This window comes from Brienomyrus brachyistius, unplaced genomic scaffold (assembly GCF_023856365.1).
Source record: "Brienomyrus brachyistius isolate T26 unplaced genomic scaffold, BBRACH_0.4 scaffold55, whole genome shotgun sequence".
In the NCBI taxonomy this organism is placed as follows: domain Eukaryota; kingdom Metazoa; phylum Chordata; class Actinopteri; order Osteoglossiformes; family Mormyridae; genus Brienomyrus; species Brienomyrus brachyistius.
Window position 1 is genome coordinate 1,040,016 of NW_026042330.1, and position 9,952 is coordinate 1,049,967.

The window sequence follows — 9,952 nt, forward strand, 5'->3', positions numbered from 1 at the left end:
TCCCTGCTGGCCCCTGGAGGTTTGGCTCTCCCTTTGAGTTTGGTCCCTCCGAAGGTTTCTTCCTTCTAGGGAGTTTTTCTTTGCCACTGTTGCCTATGGCTTACTCACTGGGGGCTTTGGGTGGGGATGCTGTAAAGCACTTTGAGACAATGTAATGTTGAGATAACGCGCTATACAGAAATAAATTTGTTGTTTGATGTTGCAGTTACAAGCTACCTTTGCTCAAGAAGTCGGCTAACCATATAGTATGTGCTGCTCCATCTTATGCTAACATCCTGAACCAACTTGTGCTTAGGTGTACCCATTTGTTGCTGTTTTTTTCTCAACTTGTTAGATGCTAGCTCACTTTTTTAAAAGTGTTTCACGTGACATCTTGTAGCCCCAATAGCGTTGTCAATACTTGAGTGCTTCAATGCAGAATTTATCATCAGTTGCAAGCTGTGGCCTTGCAGCAGACAGTGGACCACCCATGCTTCTTCTCTAGTGTTTTTGCCACAGCCACAACACTAGATCCATTGTCATGCACAATGGTGATAATCTTGCTAAGAGGAATTTTAAACCAGGCTACTACTTCATCCAACCACTCTGTACTGTTCAATGCTGTATGTCTGTCCTCCAGTGGCATGGTGGTGAGGCAGAATGACTTCATGTCCCAGTCATCTCCTATGTAGCAGCATGTGATGTCAAGGTAGGCTTCAGTGGTTACACTTGTCCATATATCAGTGGTGAGAGCAATTTTGCTGTTGGTGGTCTTTATGACACTCTTCACAGACTGGAATGTCTCCTGAAAAATATTTCTTCTCCATCAGTCTGGTGATGTAGGTCCTTGAGTGAAGAGTATAACCAGGGTTTAAGGTGTTTATCATATTTCTGAATCTTTCATCCTCCACCATTGATAATGGCCTCATGTCTGTTACCAGCATAAATATGATACCAGCTGCTTGTTGTGGTGTGCAGATCTTCCTCAAAACATGGTCATGAATGCTGGGCTGTTTTTTTCTAAGGTGAGAGACAGCATAGTGTGAGTATGTACAGAAGCACAATAAATAAAACATACATGATCTTTTTAAATTGATGACTGCCGATCTAACAAAGCACAATGAAATAAAATAAATGGACATTGGGTGATGCTGCCAAGTGCTGAGAATAAAAGGGAAGTGGAATTAATACACTATTTGATCAGATATTAGTAGAGTTGTAGTCAAGAACACCTAAACCAAACCAAGTCCTGACTGAGACTGAGTGTGTCGAGACCAGGACAAGACCAAGACTCTGAAGGGCCGAGACCAAAACCAAGGCAGGGACTGAAGATTAGTAAATGTACATGATAATATAATAGTTGAAATATTTTAAATAAAATGAACATCAATCATTGATTTTTAAAAATAAAAATAAATAAATGCAGCACTTGAACCTAAATGTGCAGCTCAGCATGGTTTTTGGAAACTTTCTTAAACATTTCTTATTTAGTCCAAATCATGGTGCTTTAGATAATGTATTCAGTACTCCAGTTTTTCAATGTAAAAGCACAGACTACTGCTACTAAGAATATTATTAAATAATTCTTTAATGTTATTTAATGTTGATACACATATGTGACGGGGGGAGAGAGCACGCGAGTGTGCCTGCATTTATTACGGACAAACAAAGTAAACATTTATTGTGGAGAAAAAACCTTTTCCATATTTTATGCTAAAAATGCACCAGCTTGCGCTCTCATGGAATGTCGTAGACTTTAGAACGGTGCAAATAAGACAATTGGTGAGAAAAAGCCTTTATATCGCCGCCTAACCTCCCCGACCTGACTCAACCTCCACCGACAACAACTGGCCGGAGGAAGAGGAAAAATCGGAAAGTTCAGAGACCGGAAGAAACAATGACGATCCTCCTGGGGGCCGTCTCCATCTCTGCTGCTTCCTCCTCTGCCGCCGCCTGAGGTTCTGGTGCCTCCTGCTCCACCCAAGGTTCCGGCACCTCTGCCTCCTGCTCCATCCGAGGTTCTGGCACCTCTGCCTCCTGCTCTGCCCGAGGTTCAGGCGCCGGCGGTTCCTGCTCCACCCCCCACTGCACCTGACCTGCCCGTGCCTCATGTTCCGGCTCAGCCCACAGAGGCTCCTGCTCTGCCTGTTCCTGCTCTGCCCACAGAGGCTCCAGCTCCAGTCACCCCGGTTCCTGTCCCTCTGGCTGTAGTCCCTCTGGCTCCTAACCTTGTTCCCGCAACATCAGCTCCCACGGCCCCATTGGGCTCCTCTGCTGCCACAGCAGGACAGATCCCAGCCGGGTCCCTGTCTCTCGGTCTCCCAGAAAGGGAGGGGACACCTGCGCCAGAGTCAGATCCTACCTGTCCTGCCCCTTGGTTTGCCCTTGCTCTCCTTGGGTATGGCTCGAGGGGCACCAGCGGGTCCTCCGGCTCCTGCTCGGCAGTCGCCTGCGGATCTCCCTCCAATGCCTCGTCGGCTGCCTTCGGCCCCGCCTCTAATGCCTCGTCGGTCGTCTGTGGGTCCCCCCACTCTGGCTCGTTGGTGGTCGGCGTCTTCGCTATGGCGAAATTCATATGAAAAGTTAAATTAGAAAAACTGAACAATATGTATATTTGAACAAAATATTGACTGTCAAGTTCCTCCCTATGGAATTTTAGCTCAGTATATTAACCTCAAGCTCAAGATATGCTGGGGAGTCGGGGCGCTGTTGAGTGAGTTACGGAATAGACAGCATGTTGTTCAGTGCCACAGAGCATCCTCTTAAAAGTATTGTTTTCCGCACTCTGAAACACGTAAAATTTGATGGACTCAAACCAAAAAAAATGCCAGATAGATCGTCCAAGGAATGGCAAACAACTCATCTAACAACGAAACCTGCAGCACCTACTCTGATCTCAATCTCCACTGAGAAGACCCCTGTGGAAGATGTGGATTTGGCTGCTTCCGTGTTTGTGATAGATACCAAAACTTTTATAAGAGAGCTTCTGTCGTCCCTGTGCAAAGATTTGGTAGAAACCCTAAAAACTGAAGTCTGGTCTATTTTTGACATCGAAATGGAAATAATCAGATCAGATCTGACCTGAAGGAATACAAGGAGTCAATTACTTCTGAGCTATCTACACTGAGGTATTCTGCATGGAGGAAAGCCTATTTTTAAGGGTGTGCACAGATCAAATCCCATATCTACAGAAAGAAGTAAGAAGCCTGACTGTAATGTCTGATACACTGCACAACAAGTGTGATGATTTAGAGGTGAGGTTGTGGAGAAACAATGTCAGAATAGTTGGAATATCAGAGGCTCAAAACTGCTCCACATCCCCAGCACTGCTTAAACAAGCCTTTGAGTTGAAAGAAGCACACTGCTGGACAGTGTACACTGATCACTAGCCCTAGTGCCTGGGTAGGGGAACCTAGCTTGTGTCATTGTACTGTAGCCCAATTGCTATTATCAACTATTATCAAGATTGTGCAAATATTCTGTGTTTTGCTCATAAGAAATCATGGATCAGGATGAATTATACACTATAAGTCTATTTCAGTTTTCTTGGATTAAACTACTAATACAGCCAAAGCCCACCCCACATTCAACAACATCAGACGACAGCTTTGTGAGATGGAGGGGGTGAGGTTCAGTGTCCTTTACTAGGTCCCACTCAAAATCATTTACCAAATACAGAAATAACTTTCTCTACCCGGAGGAGGCCCAGATCTTCATTTCACAGAACATTGCGAGACACTGAACTGGTGATGAATGACTTTTCTGATCAAGTAATAGATAGGGGTGGATGACTGTGAACCTATAAAATCAGGTCTTTTGTTGCTTCGAGTTGTGTAAGCAATCCCTTACTTATTTAGGAATATTGTATTTCACCTTGTTTGCTTGTTTTCCACGAAAGTAGGTTTGCACTGGTTGAAGTTTAGCAGGTGTGGTTCATGGTTGTTCAAACTTTAAGTAAACTATTCAAGTTCTGCTCTCTAATTTAAAAATAATTCTGTGTTGTGAGTAATGTTGATTGGCTTTAGAGGTATAGGGGAGACAGGTGGCTTCTCATCTGAGATTTTAACGCCAGTCTGGAAATGCCCTTATTATTGTTATTATCATTGATATTGTTATTAGTACAGATGCTCCTCTACTTACGAATGTGATACATTCCGAACGACCATTCGTAACTTGAAATGTTTGTAAGTCGTTATTCAGCATCATTTTAAGGGTTTACACAAGTACAAAGAACTATCCAGTCCTGCGTTAATCCCTGTTTTATTTTTCAGATCCTGTTTTTTCCCTCGTCCCGTCCTGCGCCCCTCCGAGGCACGCCCAGTGAAGCGTGCCTTTGGGGGGGGGGGTTCTGTGATGCCCGGCCCGTCCGCTCCTCATGTGTGCCACACCCCCTGACTACCCACGTGTTCTTTCCCGATCGTTGCCACCTGTGTCTGATTACTTTGATTAGTCTTGTCCTGTTTTAAGTCCTGGTCTCCCCAGTTTCCCTTGTCTGTCATTGATGTTACCTAGTGTTCGTAGCGTGAGATGTTTCCGAGTCCCCGTCAGACTAATAAATCCCCGTTTACCCTGTTTTTGCCTGATCGCCTGCCTCTTTGCCCGTCGCCCCGTCCTTGCGCCTCACCCGCAATCCACGAGCGTGACAATCCACCTTCATGGGAAAAAAGGGAACTTCCTACAAAAATCTGGCAACGTTGTCTAGAATGTATTCATATCTGTATTCTTATCAAACAATGCCTGATTCAATTTAAAGAACTGCATTGCTTGCAATATTCAAATGATAAACTCACAAGGATTAGCCAAATGTGTTTATGTTGTCATCAAGGTCCAGCTACTCTTGGCCATATGTTTTGACACTATCAATCTTTGAACAGTTTTGAGGAAAGTATCTTTGAGATCCTGTCATGCTTTCAGGCTTGTGTAGGAAGAAGATAATACCCTCCCCATACCTTTGGGTCCCCCCTCGAGGTCATGGTTTCTGCATCACAAAGAAAGGCAATAGCTTTTGCATCACTAATGGCCCCAAGGTTTATTCTTCTTCAGTGGAAATCAGATAAGCCTCCATCATTTAACAATTGGATTAGTGAAATGCTCTCCATGCTGCAGTTGTTAAAATTGAGATACAGTAGATCAAACTGTCAGGAAAGTTCTAGAGTGACCTGGCATCTTTCTTTGACTATGTTAAAAACCTGAATTCATCATAAATATCATAGCCATAACAACCGCCGTTTCTCTTGCCAATGAATATAAATCATGTTCTATTCACAATATGACATTGGGAAAAAGAGAAAGGTCTCCTCCTCTACTTTATCACCACTTCACATATGTACATTATGTCAATATGCTCTGGGTTATAGGGCCATATAGATTCATCTATTTTTGTTTACCATTGTAATAATTATTTCTATTTATTCCTTTTTTCTTGTGTTTATTGTCTTCCTTTTTTCTTATCATGCTTGCTATCTTTGGGAGGGTAGACCTGGGCGTGTTTTCTTTTTTATTTTTGCAAATAAATTTTTGTAGGTGTCCCCTTTTTATTTTTGCCCCCTCCTCTCTTGTAGATTGCCATCTTTTTACAGTCTGGCTCCTGTATTGCCATGCAGGATAGTTTGGGAGATTATGTAGCAGCTCACCAAGTTGTCTTGAATTGCTTGAAACCTGATTTTCCACTCCCAGCTTCCTCTTAATACTCACCGCTGTGTGATGTGATTAACCTTCCAACAAGTTCAGGTCAGGGGGTGATCTATTGGCAGAGGGGATATAGGCAGTCAGAGAGAACCAAATGTCCCCCTAATGTGAGAAAATTTAATTTTGACCTTGTGGGCACATTATTTCGAACCCCACAAGGGGAAACTCAGTTTTATAAAAAATTTGTGAATGTAAGCAAATAACTACATATGTCAAAAATCTTTTGTTTTGTTCAAATACTTTTCAGAACATAAGAAATTTACAAATAAGAGGAGGCCATTCAGCCCATAATGCTCGCTTGGGGAGAACTTAACTAATAGCTCAGAGTTGATAAAATATTATCGAGCTCTGATTTAAAGGAACCCAGGGTTTTAGCTTGCACTACACTAACAGGGAGACTATTCCATACTCTATCTACATGCTGTGTAAAGAAGTACTTTCTTATAATTAAGGTTAAGGCTGGGTAGGGGTTAAGGTTATCATAGTTGCAATTAGGGTTTTGCCCATAGAAATGTGTCGCCACAAAGATATAAATACATAATCTGTGTTCCCAGAAAATTAAGTGAAATTTTCAAGGAAATGTGAAAATGATGTATTACACTGTGAATGTATCTCTTGGTTTCATTGACTGCATATAGATTCAGTCAACTTCTTCAACTTATTCTATAATTTTCGCTGACTAAAACAACACAAAAAAAACATTGACATTGACATGATCAAAATGTAACTAAACCCAAACTGTATTTGCTTCCGAAGACTACAATTAAGGGCATACTCACACTTGGCTTGGTTGCTGTAACTGCCCAAACACACTTTCATTATCACCGTGAAACTTTTTTGCATCGTAGAAAACAAAGGAAGCACTATCACACAGCAGAATGGAATTCATGATTAATGTCCATATTTTGTGACTTATTTTGAGTTGTTTTAGGCATGACACACATAGCTTTATCAATTATGTAATACCATGCTGAACCAATAAGAAAATAGTCACACTGTTGTATGCATGCCATAAATTAAACAAGCGACAGGCAGACGTGCGTCTCCTACTTCGTTCTTTACTCCAGTATTCTTACAAGCACGTCCTCGTGTCATGTTATTCTATTCAGAAGAATTGCTATAACACTTAAAGTCTTTCTAGCGGACAAGCGGAGAATTGCAATTAACATATTTCCCCTTTTGTAAGAAAAGACAAGAATATCCATACAAATTAGGGCTGCAACAACAAATCAATTAAAATCAACTATTAAAATAGTTGGCAACTAATTTAATAATGGATTAGTTGGGTCTACGTTATTATACACATAAGTACAGTGGCTACCCTCTAATTTTGAAGCAGAAAACTAACCAAAGCTGTGGTGGCAGTAAAGCACCATTAAGCTGGATGCCAGCCGCTATAAAAAAAGGAGACAAGAACCAATGCCGTACCTTGAATAGTTTACGTGACGAATTCTGGATGAATTGAAAAAAAGTTTGAAAAATAGTGGAGGCGGACACAGCAGAGGAGGCTAACGTTAGCAGAGAGAACAATGCACAACCCAAGTCATCAAAAGTACAGGAGCATATTTATATTAATGCCTTCAAAGAACAGCATTAGGTGCAAAATGTGCACAGCTGATTTCGCATGGCATGGGAGAACACCATCACTGCGTGAGCTCCTGCATAGGAAGCATGTTGGAGCCATGGGTGAAGGAAATTCACAGTAAATGAATTCGTAGTAAATTAACGTATCACTTATCCATCAAAAAACTAGACAAAACAGAGAGAGGGTATTTCTGCCCATTACATTTGTCTTTAAATTTGCCTGAAATCGTGCGTGTGTCCATTTTTAATTCTGCCAGAAACAGTAGTGTTTGACGATAATTAGCTAAAATTAGGTCGAGGAGATTCTCATGTATTATGTGACGTTGTGGAGTTTTTGGATTATTTTATGCAGTTACTCAGAGTAATGCAAATCCTTCATTCAGTGGTGTAGTGGATGGTAAATTCATATAAATGCCGTTTACACACTTTTTAAATTTACAAAACAGTGTTTACTGTATACTCACCTTTGTTGAGATCACTTATGTTAAGGATATTAATAGTTATCCACCATTTTTACTACTGTGCATATAGTTTACCCACCTTTAATTTCTTGTTACCACTAAACCACTGCTTCAGTTCTTCATGATAGAAATTTATAGTAATATCAAATATTGTAGTACTCAAGACCAGTTTTTGAAAGTCTCGATCTTGTCTTTGAATCAGCCGTATTTGTACTCATTCTTGTCATGGACTCAGGATTTTATTTCGAGACCGCACCTCTGAGAATAGAGTTGTCCCTCGTTTATCGCGGTTAATCCGTTCCAGACTCTACTGCAATAAGTGAATTTCCGCAAAGTAGGATTCTTTATTTATAAATTGAATATGTTCGTAGTTATGGCACAGAAATCCCATTTACGACCTTCTAAATATGGTTTTTAACATTATTAGACTTGAAATAACACCCTTTCGACTTCCGGTGGCGCCATGGGGTAGTAGGCAGCAAGAAAAATCGCTCTTGAAAAAACAACTAAAACTAGCTCATAACTAAAGTAAAAACAGCAGAGAGCGAGACATCTAAGAAATAAGCCGACAAACAATATATGGAAAATATGGTTAAGATAGGAAAAAAGGGAGAAGAGGATGTTGCAAAACAAAAATCTACCGAGTCAGCGGGGCAGGCGAGTGCGAAACTGCAACGTGTGGTTCCTGTTAGCGAGGAGCAAGACTCGATCATACTAAATGAGTTGTGCAAACTACGACAGGAACATACTGAAGCGGTGGGAGAAAACAAGAGAACATTGGCAAGATTAGAAAGTAACATCAAAGAACTAATGGTCAGAATAACCGCCCTGGAACAAAGATCACTGCACATGGAGGATAGACTGGGAAATATGGAGGACAGAATGACATGGACGGAACGCACCATGACTTGGAATCGAGAATGAGACGCAACAACATAAAAATACATGGCATCCTAGAAGGAGCGGAAAAGAGCGACACCATAGGCTTCATAACGGAGTTCATTAAAACAAAGATCAAAATTACAGGCGACTTGGGCATACAGATGTAGCCGCTTGAATTTTCCCCTCCCTGCCGGTTGCCTGCCAAAAGCCAGCCAAAGGGACTGACCCCCCTCCTTCTGGGGTGTGCCTAAATTCTCATCTAAACCCGCCCATTTATTCACTTGCAGGGTGTTACCATGAGATGGCGCTTTCTTTAAAAAAACACATTTTAGTTGTGGTCACAAGTTTACATACAACAGGTATCAACCAGAATCTTTTGGTAGCCATTAGCAAGACTCTGGCATAATTCTGGCTGAATATTTTACCACTCTTCTTTGCAGAATTTCTAGTTCATTTAAACTAGTTGGGTTCCAGGCACAGACCTGGCTTTTCAGCATAACCCACAACTGTTTTGAAGCTTGGAATCCTGATCAGGAGTGACAATTTATATAAAAACATAAGAAATTTATAAACGAGAGGAGGCCATTCAGCCCATCAAGCTCATTTGAGGAGAACTGTAATAGCTCAGCAACTAATAGCTAACTAATTTGTTGTTCTAATATTCATTTATTGTATTGTATTATTCCTGTAATATAATGTGATTGCACATTTTATACTTCAACGTTTAATCGGTTGCATGTTATAAACTGTGAAAAGGCTAGTATTGTGTGTTTTCTTACAGTTTTTTTATCAATTGCTAAGACAGTACCATAGATTCTACTCTGTCTCTTCACATACATGATCCATCCTTGGCATTGCTCTGGAGAAATATCTTGGCATACAGCATTCATTGTTTGATCTTGTGTCAACTAACATAATTTGTTTATTTTATGTGTTTTTCACAATCTATTTTAGAAAGGGTCTTGATAGTACTTTAGTAAAATGATATATTTCAGTTTTGACTGTTTTACTAGCAGTTTAGGGTCAGTATGTACTTATGTGCAAAATGGCCTCTGATAAATTAATTGAAGAATACATTTTGAAGAATTTAGTTATTGATTGCATTTTGTATGAAAGCAAAGCAAAATGCTTAACAGTTTAGCCCACATAAGCTAATGTTGTGGTGACTGTATGGAAAGTTTTGAGAAAGCAACTTCAGTATTGCAGTTGTCTTAGCAATTGAAAAAAACTGTAAAATTCACACTGCCTTTACAAACTGATTAGTGTGAGGAGCAGTGACAGACATTCCACACTGATGGGCCATTGACAGTATGCAAAGGTGTGGTGACTCCAAAGTCACTTCAAAGTTGTAACACTTT

General features: G+C 40.8%; 1 long non-coding RNA gene across 1 annotated transcript; it reads right to left on the bottom strand.

The window, feature by feature from the left end:
• Positions 1-2,066: 2,066 nt before the first annotated feature.
• On the bottom strand, positions 2,067-8,802 carry LOC125724150 (uncharacterized). The gene is made up of 3 exons (XR_007387179.1): positions 8,737-8,802; positions 5,674-5,722; positions 2,067-2,538 (listed from the first exon to the last, which is right to left on the bottom strand). It is a non-coding gene; the product is annotated as an uncharacterized LOC125724150 (long non-coding RNA).
• Between the last annotated feature and the right edge of the window lie 1,150 nt (positions 8,803-9,952).